The sequence below is a fragment of the Rhinichthys klamathensis genome, unplaced genomic scaffold (assembly GCF_029890125.1).
Source record: "Rhinichthys klamathensis goyatoka isolate OS25496 unplaced genomic scaffold, OSU_Roscu_1.1 h1tg000070l_1, whole genome shotgun sequence".
NCBI classification, from domain to species: Eukaryota; Metazoa; Chordata; class Actinopteri; order Cypriniformes; family Leuciscidae; genus Rhinichthys; species Rhinichthys klamathensis.
Window position 1 is genome coordinate 116,438 of NW_026606613.1, and position 21,490 is coordinate 137,927.

The following is a 21,490-nucleotide window of genomic DNA, read 5'->3' on the forward strand; positions in this document are numbered from 1 at the left end:
CCGCCTCTGGCTCTCGACAAAACTCGGATAGACAGTCACATGCAGATACACTTTTTCTACCGTGACGGTTGTTGCGGGTTCCCGGCCTGTGCCCATTCTCAAACCGTATAGTTTGCCGATATGCTGCGCGGATCATAATCTGCGGGTCGGGCGAGCCAAATAATAAAAACATTACATTTTTGAGGGTGGATGACAGATAAATCATTATAATGTGTTGATTTGAATAAAGACACGGAACTCTCGAATGGTAAAACACAATGAGCGTCACTCTTTTACTTTTGTTTTCAACAACGTAATTCTCTTTAGAGAAAACCAATCAAGGAAAACATATCAGGGCATTTAATACAGTTGTAATTTTTCAATGTAAATTATTTTATTTTATTTGTAACAGCCTACTGTCTTGTTATTCTGATTTAATGTATTGATCAAATTAAGGAATATTTTAAATGAAAGATGGAGCATACATAAAATTAGAGGGAAAAATGCCCTATTATAAAGGTAAAAAGTGTTTGCCAACAGTGATGTAATGAAACATTGACAATTTAACTTTGAAGGGAGTAAAAAGCCTCTGTTTAGGCTATTAAGGAAATGTAATTTTGCCCAAAGAAGAACTTTTAATTTAAATAAATGTTAATTTTAAATCAGCCTACTTCAGTGTGATATTTTACCATATTATCATGCTTAACATTGAGAATTTGAATAATTGTAATGTGATGATCAGATTTAGATATCTAAATCAAAGAATATCATAGGTTTGGGGGGTTGGATTTTTAACAGCGGATTCAGGTGACTCAAAGTGCACCAGATTAATGAATTTATCTTTAAAATGTACAAAATTTTCTTCCTAGGGGGGCATGCCCCCAGACCCCCCTAGAGGAAGCCTACCAAACTCCACCCACAAATATACTGTGGGAAACACAATAGGCTATATGATGGTCTACGAAAAATACTAATTAAATTATCTTATTATTAAAATACATGGGCACCAGAATGGGTGTGGCTTAGCGTATATAAGCAGGGCTCGGAGGCTAATTCTCTGATTTTTAATCTCTTCAGCGAAGCTGGTCGCATCGCTGGACCTTGAGAAGCCGCCGCCGTTGAAACAGCGACAAGCCAGCTAGGACAGTTACTGAGGAAGCCGGCTGTCTTCGCCACCTTCAGCCTTCCGAAGCGAGCTACGCTATCCGGCGTCGTATCCTTTTTTCTCATTGCAAACCGAGCATCTAAAAGAGCACGAGCGTCTTTTTAAAGATGCCTCGGTCCACTTGCGGCTCGTGCAGAGCCCCGCTCAGCGTCGGAGACCGCCACGTTATATGCGCTCTCTGCCTGGGCCAGGAACATGCTGCTCTTGCCCTCTCTTCGGGAGGATGTGAGCACTGTGAGGAACTTCCGATGTCGACCCTGCGGGCTCGACTCGAAGCCTTCCAGGACGAAGCTATCTCTCCGCCCTTTGCTGGACTGCGCAGGAAAAAGAAGCGCCGTTCACGGCCGCAGGACCCTGCCGCCGCCACGACGCGCTCGCCGGAGTCCCTCCCTCGAGCCTCGCCGACACCCTCTCCGCTTCTTCTCACCGACGCGCAGCTGCTGGCTACGGCCCGCCCTGCCGTCGAGTCTGAGGACGACGCGGATGGACCCGCCGCAGGAGATAGCTGTTCCATCCTAGCTTCGGATAGCGAGGAGTGGTCGAGCTCTCAACGCTCCGCCTCCTCTTCTATTCAGGAGTCTGGGAGAACACATGCTGGAGCGGAAGCCGAACTGATCCGCCTCCTTTCGCAGGCCGTCGACCGCCTCGGGCTCGAGTGGTCACCGCCTCAGGAGCCCGCCCCCAACAGGCTTGATGGCTGCTTTTTTCAGAGTCGCCGCCGTCAAGCGCCTGCTTCCAGGCCCGCGCCCTTCCTCCCTGAGCTGCACTTGGAACTGGCTAAATCGTGGAATGCCCCTTTCTCCGCGAGGCTTCATTCCTCTGTCTCCGCGTCGCTCTCCCAAGTGGACGGCGCCGCCGAGAAGGGATACAGCTCTATTCCAAAGGTCGAGGAAGCTGTCGCAGCGGACCTTTGCCCGCCCTCCGCGAGATGTCGCTCAAAGTCTGCCCTGCCATCTAAAGCCTGCAGGACCACATCTGCCCTTGTCGGTCGCGCATACGCCGCCGCCGGACAAGCAGCTTCCACCCTGCATTCAATGGCAGTTCTGCAAATTCTCCAAGCCGATCTCCTCCGTGAATGGGACGAGAGAGGCCGGGACCCAGCTGCCGTTACGGACCTGAGGAGCGTGACGGATCTCTCCCTTCGAGTGAATGGGGGAGCTTTGTCTCTCCCTTTCTCTCCCAGCTAACCGCAGCAGGCCGCACCCCCCACAAAGGCCCCAGCCGAAGATCGCGTTGAAACCTGAGCACGCAAAGCCCTCCTAGCACCATCAAGAGGAAAAAGACGGTTATTTTGCCCCGGCCGGACCACCGTCGAAACTTCTAGCCCTGTCAGTCCCCTCATCTCAGGCTACTACAGTGGATCATTTAGCAGTCAACGAGTCGGTTACACAACCCGCTCGCCTGCACACAAATGCCGTTTTTATGGCGACCCAGAGAAATCTCATAAAGAGCAGGTTATCTGGTTATCCGGCAACAAGCGCTCACGCTTACTGACACGCGCTTCGCCAGTGCTGTTAAACACACGCCACAAAGCGCAAGCTCATGCCGGTCAATCTATGGCTGTAAGTCACGCGTCCGCCCACGAGCGCCCGCGCTTACAAGCCTGCACGCCTCTCAAGGCGCCGCTCGCGCATCACAATGTGATCACAAAGCTCCCCATTCACAGTAATCGGGAAGCTGCATATAAAACAGCCTGTCACTGTTTTCAGCGAGCCGCCCCATATAAGGCTCCTCCTCCGGTTCAGTCTCTCGAGCCCGCACAGCGCGGCGACCAGAGCCCGGAGTCCATTCTACCCTTAGCTGCACATATAAAAGCATGGGAAAACATCCCAGGGGTATCGAAGTGGGTGCTAAGCACTATAAAGCAGGGTTGAGAACTCAGGGCGTGCGAATTTTGAACTATCTGGACGATTGGTTGATTCTAGCACAGTCAGAGACAGAGCTATTATCTCACAGAACTGCGCTTCTCAGCCATCTGAAATGCCTAGGTCTCACGGTCAACTGGACCAAGAGCTCATTACTGCCCAGTCAGTCAATTTCCTTTTTAGGAATAGAACTGGACTCAGTGACCATGACGGCTCGCCTGGCAACTGGCCATGTCATTCACGGCGGGCAGCGTTTCCCCTCTGAAAAAATTCCAGAGGATGCTAGGCTTGATGGCTTCAGCCTCGGCGGTACTCCAGCTAGGTTTTCTACGCATGCGCCCGCTACAGCACTGGCTGGCCGCGCGTGTGTCACACCAAGCTTGGAAGTCGGCTCGCGAGCGGATCAGAGTGACTCAGAGCTGTATCACAGCTCTGCAGCCCTGGTCAGCGGCTGACTGGTACCAGAGGGGAGTGACTATGGGGGCGGTCACATACAGGAAGGTCATCTCGACGGACGCGTCCAACTCAGGTTGGGGCGCCATCCTCGAGGGCAGACCAGTCTTCGGCCTGTGGTCAGACCGGGAAAAACTCCTCCATATAAACTGTCTGGAAATGATAGCGGTCGAGAACGCGCTGAAACGCTTCCTCCCGCTCATTCAGGACCACCATGTTCTAGTCCGCTCGGACAACATGTCTGTGGTGTCCTATTTAAATCGCCAGGGCGGCGTCAGATCCAGGAACCTCTCCAATCTGGCGGAACGCCTTCTCGTTTGGTCTCAGTACCATCTGCGCTCACTGAGAGGTGCACATGTGCCGGGTCACCTGAACGACGGCCCAGACAGACTGTCCAGGGACAACGTTCCCCCGGGAGAATGGCCCCTGCACCCCCAAACAGTCCACTTATTATGGCGCCTTTTCGGCAAAGCGGAAGTCGACCTTTTTGCGTCACAAGACAACGCTCACTGCCCGACGTTCTTTTCAAAGGACAGGGACGTGCTGGCCCGGACGTGGCCCAGCCGTCCGCTATATGCATTTCCTCCGGTATCTCTGTTACCACAGGTGATCAAGAGAATCAGGGAAACGCGCCATTCAGTGCTCCTCATAGCCTCGCGATTGGAGAACCGGACTTGGTTCCCAGAGCTAATGCGGCTGTCACAGACAGCCCCATGGCTTGTCCCGCAGAGAGCAGACCTCCGCTCTCAAGCGCGCGGCTCAATCTGGCATCCCCACCCGGAGCGTTGGTCGCTACACGTGTGGGTGATCAACGGGTATCCATCGCCCTGCCAGACGCAGTAATGAACACAATCTCGCAGTCTAGAGCACCTTCTACCAGAAGGCTCTACACGTCCAAATGGTCTGTGTTCTCTAAGTGGTGCACTAACAAAAACCTAGATCCGCGAACGTCTGGGGTCCCGCGGCTGCTCAGTTTCCTTCAAGAGCTGCTGGATAGGGGCAGATCCCCCTCCACGCTCAAAGTCTATGTGGCGGCTGTCGCAGCATTCTCTGAATCAATGCACGGCCAGTCAATAGGCAGAAACGAGCTTATCATCCGCTTCTTCAAAGGAGCCAGAAGGATGAACCCCCCGCGCCCCCCCCCCCCCCCCTCGGTTCCTATGTGGGACCTTTCACTGGTCCTAGAGGCCCTGAAAGCATTCCCCTTTGAACCCCTGGACACAGCGGACCTGAAATACCTGTCGCTCAAAGCTGTTTTTCTGATCGCACTTTCATCAGTCAAACGCGTGGGGGATTTACACGCGCTGTCTGTAAGCGCGTCGTGTCTTGAGTTTGGCCCAAATGACTCAAAAGTCATCCTCAAGCCTAGACATGGTTACGCTCCTAAAGTGGTTGGCACCCCATTCAGAGCACAGGTCATTTCTCTATCGGCTCTGCCAGCATCCGATAGTAAAAGTGATGTTAATCTCCTCTGCCCAGTCAGAGCTCTGAGATTTTACATTATGCGCTCCGCCCCATTCAGGCGCTCTGAGCAGCTGTTTGTTTCGTTTGGTGGGCGGACTAAAGGTCTCGCCTCCTCGAAACAGAGCCTGTCCAGGTGGATAATAGACGCAATCGCAGCCGCTTACACGGCAAAAGGTCTGCAGTGCCCCTTAGGCACCAGGGCTCATTCCACTAGAGCCGTGGCCTCGTCGTGGGCATGGTCAAGTGGAATTTCCATTCAAGACATATGTGTGGCGGCAGGCTGGTCCTCTCCGTCCACCTTTGTCAGGTTTTATAACCTAGAAGTTCCCGCCCTGCAGGCGAAACTGCTGTCTGTTTAAGTGAGAGGTTAGCCCTGTCCAGATACTATCATGCGCAGACTACCCCCACATGAATTCAGCTCTTCTGGTTGAGCTGCACTGTTTCAGGTTATGTGCTATATATGCCTATACACCGGCCACACACCGGTGTATATACTCTGTATTGCCTGTCAGTGCTTATTTACACGCGCTTATACACTCATGGTACTCGTGCTTATGCTCGCGCTTATGTACATGCGTGTTATTCCCACTTTCTGGGTTCACAGAAGTGTTGTGACTCATGAGGTGGATGCGGGCGTGCACGGCGTGGACAATGGGTTCCCGTACCGTAAGCTGAACTTACGCAATACGAGAGAGCCTCTCGTAAGAGAACGTACTGGTTACTAACGTAACCTCGGTTCTCTCTAGAAGAGGGAACGAGTATTGCGTAACCTGCCGTGCTAAACGCCACAAGCGCTATTTCGCTTCAGTCGATGAAAACCAGTGAATCAGCCTCCGAGCCCCGCTTATATACGCTAAGCCACGCCCATTCTGGCGGGCTAGGACGCGGCGAGGGCGCGAGCGCCCTCGATTGGTGAGACGTCACGTCGGGCTCACTGGTAGGCTGTGCAGTTCCCGCAGAGCAGCCTATGAGCGTGCTAGAATGCCCGCTCTAGGTCTGCTAGCTGCTGCACTGCGTTGACAACATATACAAAATTAAGTATAATTTTTGGCTTCAATATCTCGAGAAGATGAATCTTTCCCGTAGCGTAAGCTAAACTTACGCAATACTCGTTTCCTCTTCTAGAGAGAACCGAGGTTACGTTAGTAACCAGTACGTTTTTTTGTCAGAAGAGGTTTATGCGTGGGAGTGGTAATGGCCTATCAATATTAATGAGATTCAGACCAGGGGTGTGACAGACACTCCCCCAATGGCTAATGGCCCATCAAGTGAGGCAGCCTGAACAAAGAATGAGAGGAGATTCAAAGGTTGTGTTTTTCAATCTGTTTTATTGTAATTCCTCTATGTGGAGAAACTAAATGTTCTAAATTTGCTCTAAGCAAATCAAATGTGAGTAAAATAAATAAATAAATAATCAGTCAGCTATAAACAAAGCAATTGTGAGCGATAAATAAACAAAAGTAAAGACAGGTATCTCACAGTAAATGCTCATGCCCCGTTGATGCGGGCTCTAAGCAAATCAAATGTGAGCAAAATAAACAAAAGTAAAGGCAGCTCCTTGTTGCTCGTCTGAATGTTTGTCTTGGCCCTCTTTGCCACATTCCTATAAAAAGTATAACATTAATAAAAGTTAATAAAGGTTGATCAAAGTATTAGCATGTCAGGGCTATCAGGGCAATCAGCATGTTGATAAAACATAAAAATATAAGCTCTTTTATATTAACATTACCAATCAATAATTGTAATATTGTGCATGCATAACAATTTTTTTGCAAAGCCACAGTAGGTATAAAATAGTAGATAAATATGTACTTACTCTTTTTGATTTCTATTGCTGCGTGTCCTGCGAGTTGCAGTGGAAGGCGAGAGTGAACAAGCTACATTCCTTTTAAAAAAAGTTGAAAACTATTATTATCATATATTTTACAGAGTACTATTCCAGCACATGCATAACTGATGGATATTTAGCAATGCTGATAAAGCAACACAATATAAGCTCTTTTATATTAACATTACCAATCAATAAATGTTATATTGTGCATGCATAACAACACATTTTTTCCAAAGCCACACAGGCACATATACATTTGTATCATCACTAAGTATATAAACAAAATGTAACTAACATCTGTAAAATAGTAGGTAAATATGTACTTACTCTTTTTGATTTTTGTTGCTGCATGTCCTCGTTGCAGTGGAAGGCGAGAGTGAACGCTATATTCCTTTTAAAAAAAGTTAAAAACTATTATTATCATATATTTTACAGAGTACTCTTCCAGCACATGCATAACTGATGGACATTTACCAATGCTGATAACACAAAACATACGTAACATCATCAACCAATTCATTAACTGGGTATATTTACACATTTCAGCACGTTTCAGCACATTTCAGCACATTTACACACATTTACAACTGATATATGCGAGCATGCATCGTTAATGATAATGAGGCAGCATTTAAACTTGGTGTAGATATCATGGTATAGATATGCACTTTCATTAGATCGTGTTGAATATATCAAATGTCAATACTCTGGATGGCAAGTGGAAAATAGTCCACCCAGTATAATATGTAAGCTACATGTTTATATTGAATAGCTTGTCAACTAATGGAAGTAAGACTAAATACTTACTCATCCGAACTTCTATCCACGGCTGGATCAAGTCGCTCTTCAAAATACAAACAGTCGTCATTAAAGCCCGCTCTTCTTCTGATGAAGATGTGCATTCTTCGTCGCTAGTATCCAGGACGAGCTGAAGAGCTGCCTTCTTTCCAACGTGCAGGTGACCGAATGAAACTTGAAGCCTTTAATGCATTTGCTTGGGGGCGTTTACCTGTTTTGCATAGATGGATTAACACATTATCTTGTGAATAGTGCGCTCCGTGAGTAGGCGTGAACGAATTAAAGTAAATTCGTTCCTTCCTGCTTTGCTACTGTTCGGACACTCTTGCTTACCGCTCTGCGCTTTGCTCTATCGCTTTTATATTTTTATATTTTATCTCCTTTTATCACCTAATTTTAACTTCAGCTAATCAGCACAGTGCTCAAACGCTTGGATTACTACAAAAAAAAGCAGAATACTTTTATTCAACCAGCCTCCCACTGCTTACATTCCGGGGAAGAAAACACAACTGCCTACATTCTAAAGGATGAGAGAAAATGCTTCTTCTGGAATCTACTTGCTGCACTAACTGCCACAAACTTTTACAAAGGATTGTAGCTCTTGAAACAAAGTTACTTGTGGGACCACCAAACCAGACGGAACACACAACAGAGCTTCGTCATGGACGCCCTCAGCCTACAGCCGGTGAGTCCCATGAATCTAGTCCTCCTCGACAGGCCATACTGAGTGTAGAGAAACAAGCCAATCGACTTACAAATCGGTGGCACAAACAGGGAGCGAGACCCAAAGGCACTCGAGACATCAGATTGTCACGAGCATCACATATTGCCGCAGTAGCCTCCTCTACCCCAGATACGGCTCTGACAAGGATTGCAAATACTGGTCTCCTACCACAGCCTATACATCTTGAGAACAGATTTGAAGTATTAGTGAATGTAAATGAGGAATCCCCAAACGTGATGAATGTGATCGAACAAAGACGCTAATGCTAACTGGCGCTCAAGGTCAAGCAGACAGCGTCACTCAGCTCAGAGCGCAGCCGAGCACAGGACTCTGATAGTGGGTGACTCCATAATCAGAAACATTATTAGCAGGGATACAACTACATGCTGCCTTCCACAAGCAACGACTTCTGATGTAAACGGGGAACTTGAGAACATTCTGACGAAACATAAGACTGCAAATCGACTCATCATTCATGTGGGGAAAAATGATATTCATAAAGAGCAGTCAGAACTCCTTAAGAAGGATTTCAATGAACTTTTTGAAACACTTAAAAGACTGAAAGTACAAACATTCATCAGTGGACCACTCCCAGCAAGAGGAACAAACAGATTTTACGGTTGCTTGGGCTTAATACATGGCTCCAAAAAACCTGCAATATAAAAGGAGTAAACTTCATTGACAACTTCAATCTTTTCTGGATTCAGAGGCAACTGTTTCAACAGGATGGCCACCACCCAAACAAACTTGGTTCAAGAGTGCTAAAGGACAATATCTACTTCTCCCTCAATCATCCTTCTGCAGTGTGTGCCAATACACTCAACCTGAATGGCACACACACACACCTGGACACAGTATGAATGACCACAGGACTTCACTTCAGCACCTGGATGGACATGCGGTTGACACGTCACACAAGGACAATGATAACACCACTCAGCCAAAATACCCTCTGCTCACGGACACAATCTCAGCTGAGCCCTGCCCACAGAGCTCACCACAGACAGACTGTGACATACTAGAACTGCTCCAACATTCAGCACCCAAGGACGACTTGCTGGAAAACCAGGACAGCATTTTACAGCCTCCAATAACACCAGAGAAACAGCCCCCTCCAGCCTCTACCCTCTCACCAGACACGTTATCCCTATCTCCAGCATCTCCACAGCATCTTCTGTGTTTCTCAGAGAAAATGGAAAAACTGGTGTTTGCTGGAACCAAACTATCTGCAAGCCCCCAGACATCAACCAAAAAAAGTCAGGCCCCAAAACCACGAAAGCCTGCGGGCCCAGCTCGCTCTCCGCTTGTGAGAGCTCTTCGGCCTCTGCAAAAACGCCAGGGCCCACACCCTCCTCCATCGTCTCGAGGTGAACCAAAAACAACTGATACCAGCTCTCAGTGATATGTGTCGGGTCCCCGCTATGATAACAGTAACTTTCTCAAATGTTTACAGAACAAGCGGGAACCCAGTGTGCCTGTATCTTTCTCTATTGCTGTTCGATTACATGATAGAAAGTCTAAGGCCTTCAAAAGCTGTACAGCAAACCCATCTAATCTGGTGCCTATTACACGCCAAACTAAGACAAAAGTAACAAAAAGTAAAACTGTTAAGTTAGCACTATTAAACATCCGCTCACTTAAAAATAAATCACTTCTAGTCAATGACTTAATAACCACATACAACCTGGATTTTATGCTTCTAAATGAAACTTTGCTAGAAGACAGCTGCAGTGGAACAGTCCTCAATGAAACATCCCCTCCTAACTTTACTTTTATGAGTGTCTGCAGAGCTGTTAGGAGAGAAGGGGGAGTAGCTGCTCTTTTTAAAGATGTCTATCAATGTAAGCAAACATCATTTGGTAACTACCCCTCTTTTGAATATCTGGGTATTGTGTTAAAAGGTGCCCCACGTATTTTACTTATCATTATTTACAGGCCTCCAAAATACTCTCCAGCCTTTGCTGAGGACTTTACAGAACGGCTATCAAAAATTTCCTCAGAGTTTGACTGTTTTGCCATTGCTGGAGATTGTAACATTCACATAGATAATGCAGAAAACAATATGGCAAAAGAAATCAAAACTGTTTTAAAAACTTTTGATCTGACTCAGCATGTACATGGTCCCACACACAATCGTGGACACACTCTAGATTTACTTATCAGTAAGGTTTTAAACATCTCATCGATTGTTATTAATGGTAAATGGTAAATGGACTGCATTTATATAGTGCTTTCACAGACCCAAAGGCCACCAAAGCGCTTTACATTTGCCTCACATTCACCCATACACTCACTCATCTATACACCGACGGCAGTGCTACATTAAGGATGTAGCACCGTCTGATCATTTCTGTATTTTCTTTGATATATTGATCTCTCCTGCCATTGAAGCTAGATCTGTGTCTGTCAAGAAGAGATGCTTAAATGAGAACACTAGTGTGCTATTTATGAAGGCTATATCTTTAAAACCAAGCATATCTGCTGACTCTGTTGATTTTCTCCTTGATTCTTTTAACTCAAAGGTTAAAGGTGTAATAGATTATATTGCTCCTGTGAAAGTCAGGAAGAGTGGTAGACAAAAAGCACCTTGGAGAAACACAACAGCTGTGCAAAATATGAAAAGAACATGCAGAAAAACATGTGGCGGAAGACAAAACTTCTAGTCCATTATAACATCTACAAAGACAGCATCCATGCTTTCAATATGGAACTAGGCAAAGCTAGACATACTTTCTTCTCAAATATTATAAACAGCAACTCAAACAACACACGCACTCTTTTTGCTACTGTAGAGAGACTGACAAACCCCCCCAAGCCAGATTCCCAGTGAAATGCTCTCAGACGGCAAGTGCAGTGAGTTTGCTTCTTTCTTCTCTGAGAAAATTAATAATATCAGAAAGGTGACCAGCACATCATTGAGTTGCTCTGGGGTCAGACAGACCAGACCACAACCGGAGAAAGTAGTTACTATGTCTGATTTCAAAGAAATTGATGGCAAAATTTAGGAAGAAACCATACAGCACCTTAAAACACCAACCTGCGCCCTTGACGCACTTCCCACATCTTTCTTCAAAAGTGTGTTAAACAGTTTAGAAGCAGATCTCCTAAAAGTGGTTAATGCCTCACTTCTCTCTGGGAGTTTTCCAAACTCCCTGAAAACTGCAGTTGTCAAGCCCCTCCTGAAAAAGAGCAATCTGGATAAGACCATCTTAAGCAACTATAGACCGATCTCAAATCTTCCTTTCATAGGCAAGATCATTGAAAAAGTTGTCTTCAATCAGCTGAACAAATTCTTAAGCTTGAATGGATACTTTGACCATTTTCAATCTGGATTCTGATCGCATCACAGCACAGAGACAGCTCTCATAAAGATAATAAACAATATTCGCTTAAATACTGATTCAGGCAAATTATCAGTACTGGTACTACTCGACCTCAGTGCTGCATTTGACACTGTCGATCACGACATACTTCTTGACAGGCTGGAAAACTGGGTGGGGCTTTCTGGGATAGTCCTAAAATGGTTCAGATCATACTTAGAAGGGAGAGGTTATTATGTGAGTATAGGAGACCATAAGTCTGAGTGGACATCCATGACATGCGGAGTCCCTCAAGGCTCAATTCTTGCACCACTCCTATTCAACCTATATATGCTCCCAATGAGCTAAATAATGAGAAAGAACCGAATCTCTTACCACAGCTATGCAGACGACACACAGCTCTACTTAGCCATATCACCTAACGACTACAGCCCCATTGTCTCCCTGTGCCAATGCATTGATGAAGTAAACAGTTGGATGTGCCAAAACTTTCTTCAGTTAAACAAAGACAAAACTGAAGTCATTGCGTTTGGAAACAAAGAGGAAGTTCTCAAGGTGAATGCATACCTTGACGCTAGGGGTCTAACAACTAAAAATCAAGTCAGGAATCTTGGTGTGTCTCTAGAGTCAGACCTTAGTTTCAGTAGTCATGTCAAAGCAATAACTAAATCAGCATACTATCACCTGAAAAATATTGCAAGAATTAGATGCTTTGTTTCAAGTCAAGACTTAGAGAAGCTTGTGCATGCTTTTATCACCAGCATGGTGGATTATTGTAATGACCTCCTCACTGGCCTTCCTAAACAGACCATAAGACAGTTGCAGCTCATACAGAACGCTGCTGCCAGTGCCAGGATTCTGAGCAGGACCAGGAAATATGAACATATCACACCAGTCCTCAGGTCTTTACACTGGTTCCCAGTTACATTTAGGATTGATTTTAAAGTATTATTACTGGTATATAAATCATTTACTGGCCTAGGACCCAAATACATTGCAGATATGCTCACTGAATATAAACCTAACAGATCACTCAGATCATTAGGATCACATCAGCTAGAAATACCAAGGGTTCACTCTAAGCATGGAGAGTCTGCTTTTAGCTATTATGCCAGCCGCAGCTTGAACCAGCTTCCAGAGGAGATCAGATGTGCTCCTACAGTAGTCACTTTCAAATCCAGACTCAAAACACATCTGTTTAGCTATGCATTTACTGAATGAGCACTGTGCCACTGCTCGTACGACTGTTTTTACTGTACTTTATTTTATTTTCTATTCTAAACTGTTTTAATTATTCTTATTTGTTTTGATTATTTTAATTTCTTTATTCTAAACTGTTTTAAATATTGTTATTTCTTTAGATTTTTTTAATTTCTTCTATGTAAAGCACTTTGAATTACCATTATGTATGAAATGTGCTATATAAATAAACTTGCCTTGCCTTGCCTTGCCTAAATGAGCTCGTAATCAGCTCGACTGGAATCGCTCTATTTTCATACAGATTACAGAAGCTGAGAATATTTGTTTTTAATATAAATTACTTCATTTAAAAGATGCGATCTCAAGCTTTATGCCCGTGGGTATGTTTGCCTGTTTGACTGAATTTTCGTGGAGTTACAGATAATTTCTGAACACGTTTCAAATTGGAGTTCGCTGACAGAGAGAGAGCGGAACTCGCATCATGTTCATTTTTCTTTATTTGGCAAAAAGCAAAACACTTTATTTTTATTGTGAGTATACAGAAAAAAATATAGAAACTGAACAGGATCGTTTGATGTATAACACGAAAATGAAAGATCAAAATTAACAGAGCAGTTTGAGTTTATTTTGCATTGGTAAAAAAAGCAGTTTTTTGCGTTTTTGGTCCCCAGAGGGTTAATAAAGCCTGTTAACAAACAGAATCACTGAAGGAAAGAAGAGAACAGAAAAAGAGATGAGCAGAAACACAAGAACTACAACTGACTTCAGACACAGTCTTAGATGAAATCCACTGAAGAGAAAAGAAGACATTAAATCTGTGAGATCTTTCTCAGCAGAGGAGGAATAAACAACTCCACAAACAGCATTACCAGCTTCACTTATTACTAACCAGACTGACTTTATTTCTGTCAGACGTCTGCAGAAGTTTTATTGAGAATTAACATAGGTTTAACTCTGTTTAATTTGAAGTTACCATAACAGTGATTAGTGTTTTCATTAGTTGGTCTATTAACTCTTATTATGGCTTTTGTCTTTTTTGGCTGTTGTGACAGTGTGTGTGTCAAATACATTTGCAGCAGCAAAGAAAGCTAAAGTGAACTGAGATCAGGTGATGATGGCTTCCTGTTGATGGTTTTATAATCATCATGAAATAGATTGATTCACTGATGTCTTTTGAATCTAACAATTGAGTTGTTCCATTAATATATTCATATCACAACCCCTGTTACTGCAGCATTGAGATCCAGCAATATTACAACAATCAGTTAGAAGATTTTAACAACGAGCACAATAACACTAATTTGCGATGACACACACAGACATCAAAAATCAGCATATGATTCTCAACAATGGTGACAATCAAAAATATTTAGGTAAACAGATCAATTCAGAACATCACTGAAAAGCTTGCAACAAAAACAACAGCAAAAAATAAAAGCAAATATTTTGAATTAAACAAAATAATAGGACAATTCAGCTACATAATTTATTCATGTTGCAATGCATGCTGGGAGTTTTGTACTATGCTGGTACCCAGCATGCATTGTAGCAAGGTACTTTTGATTATCACCATTGTTGAGATTCATACGCTGATTGTTGATGTCTGTGTGTGTTATTGATAGATTAGATTTTTGTCCTCGTTTTTGTTAAAATCTTCTAACTGATTGTTGTAATATCGCCAAATCTCAAGCGGCAGAAACACAATATTTAAGATATGAATATATAAATGGTACAACACAATTGTTAGAGTCAAAAGACGTCAGTGAATCAGTCTATTTAATGATGATTATAAAACCATCAACAGGAAACCACCACCACCTGATCTCAGTTCACTTTAGCTTTCTTTGCTGCTGCAAATGTATTTGACACACACACTGTCACAGCAGCCAAAAAAGACAAAAGCCATAATAAGAGTTAATAGACCAACTAATGGAAACGCTGATCACTGTTATGGTAACTTCAAATTAAACAGAGTTAAGCCTCTGTTAATTCTCAATAAAACTTCTGCAGACGTCTGACAGAAATAAAGTCAGTCTGGTTAGTAATAAGTGAAGCTGGTAATGCTGTTTGTGGAGTTGTTTAATCCTCCTCGGCTGAGATCTTCACAGATTTAATTTCTTCTTTTCTCTTCAGTGGATTTAATCCAAGACTGTGTCTGAAGTCATTTGTAGTTCTTGTGTTTCTGCTTGTCTCTTTTTCTGTTCTCTTCTTTCCTTCAGTGATTCTGCTTGTAAACAGGCTTTATTAAGGCTGCAATTACTTCATATTTGATATACACAGATTTTGTGGCTCAGATAAGGTCCAGTTTTGGTTTATTTCTTTGCTCTTGGCTGACATGTGGCATTGCTATGGCCTGCTTGTGGCCCAGATCTGTTAAACAGGCGTGGGCCACCCTAGCGCCGTCATTCCATGCTGTATGTGGGCCAGATCCGCATTCCACAAGTGCCAGACTTGGGCCGGCTCTGGGCCGACACAATGTTGCTATGTGGGTTGTTGTAAATGTAAAGTAAAAGTGAATTAAATACCAAAGGATACCACTTTGAAGAGCCCATTCTTTGCCATGAGGACAACAAAGTCATAGCCTAGCAACAGGGTGATATAAGGTGGTTTATTATTTTCGTTTCTCTACAAACGTTGAACTCAAAAGAATGAAGTGTAGTGTTAAGCAATTTATTTATCACACACACCACGCCTGCTCATAGGCTACTTTTTTAACTTTTTTTAAAGAGACCCCCACAAAGATGAAATCATCATTCGAACCGTCCATGCAACCACACATTTTTTAATGATTAATTAATAGCATTTTGCATTCATGTTTCGTCTCCTGTGTGTTCTTTTAATATTATCATGCGTTTCTTCGAGTGCTCATTGTCACTTCTATGGAAGTAAAATAATCCCAAATGTTTTTGAAACAAAAAGCCTGTTGAATTGTACTACTTGAAAAAAATATGCATTGCATTAACCCTGCTTGTATTTTAATGCATTGTATTTTTAGGGCTTGCATTTTTATAGGCTGAAATTTAGCATGGTTGAATATTTAAGCTGTGAATATTTCAAATCAAATCATTTCAAACACATTTTCATTAGTAAAATTTCAATAATCCATATTCACCTTTCATATTTCATATCCCAAATATTCAAACTGATTAAAAATACAACCTATAATATTCAACAGGCGGTTTTCGGTCCATTTTATTTCGCTTTGCAAATTCGCTTCCACAAATTCAGTGGTTCAAATTCGACAGTAAATTCAACATTGACATCCAGGAGCTGCAGGAAAAGTAGTAGATTACCGAGCATAATGTCCATATGCTGTTAGTCGACCACACCAGCAGGGGGTGCACGGCACGCGCGTGTTGTTGACGAAGACCAGAGCAACAGTTAGTGCAAGCCATTCATTCATAAAAACTTATTTACAAAAATGTAAGTGTATTTGTGATTATTATGACGTCTGTTTTATGTGAAATTCAGTGTGTTCACGATTACTTTTCCTGTGTAGCCTACATGCATCTTTCTCTACCATGAACGATAATGTTATTCCCCCGATGCGGATGTACAGATCCAGTGTTACATTTGACATATTTCTCTTGGTTGTTTAGTTGCCTTAACCTTATATTGCAGCGATGTGCTGCATGCAGTACTAGGGTTTGGTTTCCCTCAATATGTCAGGATTCCCCTGCTGGACATATAAAACGCTTAACGTAGCTTAATGGACATAAAAGACCAAACTCGCAGGCTAGCAGATGGACTCAGAATATGAATTTAACGCGCAAAGTTTAATGCTGAGCGTTTCCCAGTGATATACTGGCATAAATTTGGTTTGACATTGGACATTCGCACATTTAGGGACCGTCTCTAAAGTTACATGCGAAATTGGTATACACGTTTCTAACTTAAATACCATTTGAAAAGAACGACTTACAGTCATAAAACCAACTGTAAAGTGTTCATGTAGGTGTCAGGCTCAGGCATAATCCGCAATTTATTCAAATAGATTGAAGTTTGCTATTGAAGTTAGAAACGTTTAGGCCTATATGACTTGTTACTTTAGAGACGGTCCCTAAATGTGCGAATGTCAACCCAATTTTACATTAATGTATGTGGTCTAAATCTGATTTGAAAAAATCAGATCTGGGCTAGATTTGAGTGTTCACACTACCTCTGAAGAAGTCTGACCTGGTCACTTGACCCCAAAAAAATCAGATTTGGGCCACTTTTGCCTGCAGTGTGAACGGGGCCTTAGTCTTTTAGCTGGCACTTTTATCCAAAGCGACTAGTTAAACTAACAATATAGAACAACAATATGAAAGTGCTACTTCCCAGTTTAATCTAATGCAGTACATGTACAATACATACTTTCCAAATAAGGTGCGAGTTTGGTCTTTTATATCACTGTAGTCCATTAAGCTACGCTTTGTCCTGACGGAATTCGGGGAATCTTTGAGTATGATGATGTATTGAGGGAAACAGATTATAATCCCGTTCACTGTAGAAAAGGCTGATAACATAAGGCTACACAGGGAAAGTAACAATGAATGAAACATAAAAACAGCTTTTGTGCCTTTATCATCTTTTCCGCATATATACTGACCCAGATAATCGTCACAAAAAACATAATGCATGCTGAGTTTTTATGAATGAATGGCTTGCGCTAACTGTTGCTCTGGTCTTGGTCAATAACACGCGCTTGCACCCCCTGCTGGTGAGGTCGACTAACAGCAGATGGAGATTATGCTCGGTAATCGACTGCTTTTCCTGCAGCTCCTGGATGTCAACGTTGAATTTACTGTCGAATTTGAACCACTGAATTTGTGGAAGCGAATTTGCAAAGCGAAATAAAATGGACCGAAAACCGCCTGTTGAATATTATAGGTTGTATTTTTAACCAGTTTGAATATTTGGGAAATTAAATATGAAAGGTGAATATGGATTATTGAAATTTTACTAATGAAAATGTGTTTGAAATGTTTTGATTTGAAATATTCACAGCTTAAATATTCAACCATGCTAAATTTCAGCCTATAAAAATACAAGCCCTAAAAATACAATGCATTAAAATACAAGCAGGGTTAATGCAATGCATATTTTTTTCAAGTAGTACAATTCAACAGGCTTTTTGTTTCAAAAACATTTGGGATTATTTTACTTCCATACACTTCAATGCAACAGCACTTCAAATGTCAGTGTCTTGCACAATTCTGGCAGTAATACATACCATAAAAGCACGTGCATATGAACGGTGTTAGTTTAATGCTCTGTAAATATTGTAAACACTTCTGTATATCTCCATTGGTACATCCCGAATGCTTTTGTCCCATAGGGCGTGTTTCTCATCTGCTTCTCCCTTGTGAGTCCTGCCTCTTTCGAGAACGTCCGTGCAAAGGTGAGAGCTTTCCCCTTCAGAGTACGAGGTAAAACCAACCTAGCAGACGTTGTTACCAGTGCTGGATGTTGTGATAATGTGAAATGCCGTGTGTTCAGTGGTATCCAGAAGTGAGACACCACTGTCCAGCCACTCCGATCATCCTGGTGGGAGCCAAGCTTGATCTGAGAGACGATAAGGACACCATCGAGAAGCTGAAGGAGAAGGAACTCACGCCCATCACGTATCCTCAGGGCCTGGCCATGGCCAAAGAGATCGGTAGGTGCTTAAACACGCCGCCAAAACACTTCAGTGGGCGACTTTAGTAGTGCCTTTCACCTTAAAGGTGCTGTATATCTTTTGTTTTCTGTACTAAAGCATACAAATACAGATATTAGGGAAACATGCTGAGTTCACACTACACTGTAAAAATTACTACAACTGAATATGTTAAATCTAATCAATAAAATTGAGGCAACAGATGACAATCAATATTATTAATTAAATTTAACAAATTATAATTGAGTAATAATTAACCAAATGAATTACTTAAAAGTTAACCATTTAAAATGAGTAAAATTTACACATTTTTCTAAACAAAAATATCGGAATAACAGACTGACGTCAAAGATGAATTAAGAAATCTTTTTTTTATTGCCATCATTGAAGACACCTGATGTTAACAAGCAGAATCACTGAAGGAGAAAACCGTCAATTTTAAGTCACCATTATGGAGATCCGTGTGTGTTTTAGTTGGGCTCTTGGCCCTTAAATCATTAACTTTAGATGTTGTTTGGCTGCTGTACGTGAATTATAACAGCCAGATGAACAAATAGAAAAGGTGATCTGATGGTGTTGGTTATGTTTTAACATAATCATTATTTCACAATCATTTGACCTGAATCACTGAACTCATATAGAGCCCAGTTTAGGTTTACTTTATTAATTATAGCAACACTGTCCTTGTACAGTATAATATTTTTAGATTTCACAAGGTAATCCATAGATTTATTTTTAAATGTGTCTCAAATACAAAAAAACTATTTTTGTTTTTGTTTTGATTTAATTTTTAGACACACAGAGATCTAGAATCAGCCTGTGAATCTCAACAATGGTGATAATAACAACGCATGTTGCAGTGCATTCTGGGTGCCACCAATCAAAACTCATTCATGGCTCCCATCATGAATTGCTGCATGAATAAATAATGAGCTTATGATCAGAGGTGATCTGTTTGTCACCATTGCTGAGATTCATACGCTAATTATTGATGTCTGTGTGTGCCTACATAAAATGATTTCTGAAGTTTTCTTTTTATTGTTTTGATCATTTGGTTTCATTGAAAATGCTAAAAATATGATGCTGTACAAGGCCAGTGCTGCTATAATTAATAAAGTAAACCTTACTCAGAAACTGGGCTCTATATGAGTTCAGTGATTCAGGTCAAATGATTGTGAAATAATGATTATGTTAAAACATAACCAACACCATCAGATCACCTTTTCTATTTGTTCATCTGGCTGTTATAATTCACGTACAGCAGCCAAACAACATCTAAAGTTAATGAGTTAAGGGCCAAGAGCCCAACTAAAACACACACTGATCTCCATAATGGTGACTTACAATTTACGGTTTTCTCCTTCAGTGATTCTGCTTGTTAACATCAGGTGTCTTCAATGATGGCAATAAAAAAAAAAGATTTCTTAATTCGTCTTTGACGTCAGTCTGTTATTCCGATATTTTTGTTTAGAAAAATGTGTAAATTTTACTCATTTTAAATGGTTAACTTTTAAGTAATTCATTTGGTTAATTATTACTCAATTCTAATTTGTTAAATTTAATTAATAATATTGATTGTCATCTGTTGCCTCAATTTTATTGATTAGATTTAACATATTCAGTCGTAGTCATTTTTACAGTGTAGGGCTGCACGATATTGAAGAAAAATGCGATATGCAATAACTCATTAGATAATTTGATATGCGATATATTAATGCTTAAAAAGTGTGTAAAGTAAACTTTAATTATCTTAAATTGTATAACCTACATACGTGTTTCACATTATTTTTGTTACAAGAAAATATCCCTACAACTTGAAACAAAACTGAAAGTGAACAGCAGTGTTTTACTGAATCATAAGAAGTATTTTAACATCAGTGCAAACCACGGGGTTTCTGGAAGGAATATCATAATTTATTATTGTCAGCCACTCTAAACATTGTAAAAACAGTTTGAATATTATCACTGCACTGATAAAAACTTAAATAATGATTAAATTCAAATGTATTGCACCTAAAAGTGAAATAAAAACGACTGTACATAAAATATGAAGTAAAAAAAAGTCCTGTACTTAAGAAAAAAATGAACACAGGCTGTGTATTCATATTTAACATTTTTACACGTACATTCAACATATTCTGGCTGACCCCCGTGAGTTTTTCAAGGTGACCGTTATTTATCACTTTTAATGTTTGTCACATGACACCGCAGCTACAATAGCGCTGAATGACTGATGGTCTGCTTTTATTTCCTTTTTTATTCAAAATATTCACAAAATTGTTAGCTATGGCATGAAATATCTGATATTCCGATTGTCAAATATGTGCAAGTGGAGGTGTTCTGCTGTTTAAACGCCCGTATAACGATCGCATTAGTTGAGCTGTATGCGCCTCCATGTTAGTTTGTGCCACCGTTCAGAGAATCGGATCTGTTGGATTTACAACAAGTGAGTTCATCCACTTCTCCCGAAATACATGAAAGTAAGTGGCCGGTGAACTGGCAGAAGAATAGAGTTAACTTTAAAGATACTTACACAATGTGTATCTGATATGAATAAAACGTGTCGTCTACTTATAATGGAAATTATTATTATTGCCGCTTACATAGACATCAGTGTGTATTTCACAAATTCTAAATTAGTGGGCGACCGATATTGTTTTTTTGATGGCCGATGCCGATATCTTAGAGAGCAGGGCGGCCGATATAAAGCCGATATATATATATATATATATATTAGGGGTGGAACGGTACACAGAAGTCACGGTTCGGTTCATACCTCGGTTCAGACATCACGGTTCGGTACGATTTTGGTACAGTGGAGGGAAAAGCAAAACAAAAATGCAGAAGGCATTGTATTTTTTAAATAAGTTTTATTAATAAAGGCATAGAACCAGTTTATTTGTAGTGCACTGACAATAGTCTTATATAATTATTTTATTAATTAAATTGCGATATGTTTGGTAATTGTACCTGAATTAATTTAAAATTAATTTGCTATATTTCAGATCAATATATTTGTTTTCCTTAATTTTAATTAACATTATTAATTA

General features: G+C 41.6%; 1 protein-coding gene and 1 pseudogene across 1 annotated transcript in view; one reads left to right on the forward strand and one right to left on the reverse strand.

Moving 5' to 3' along the window:
* The window catches only part of LOC130084985 (small integral membrane protein 10-like protein 2A), a 168,588-nt gene that overhangs the window by 105,540 nt on the left and 41,558 nt on the right, over positions 1 to 21,490 (reverse strand). The gene's annotated exons all lie outside the window — the stretch shown is intronic.
* Positions 1 to 21,490, forward strand: part of LOC130084987 (ras-related C3 botulinum toxin substrate 1-like) — a 36,275-nt pseudogene that overhangs the window by 12,688 nt on the left and 2,097 nt on the right.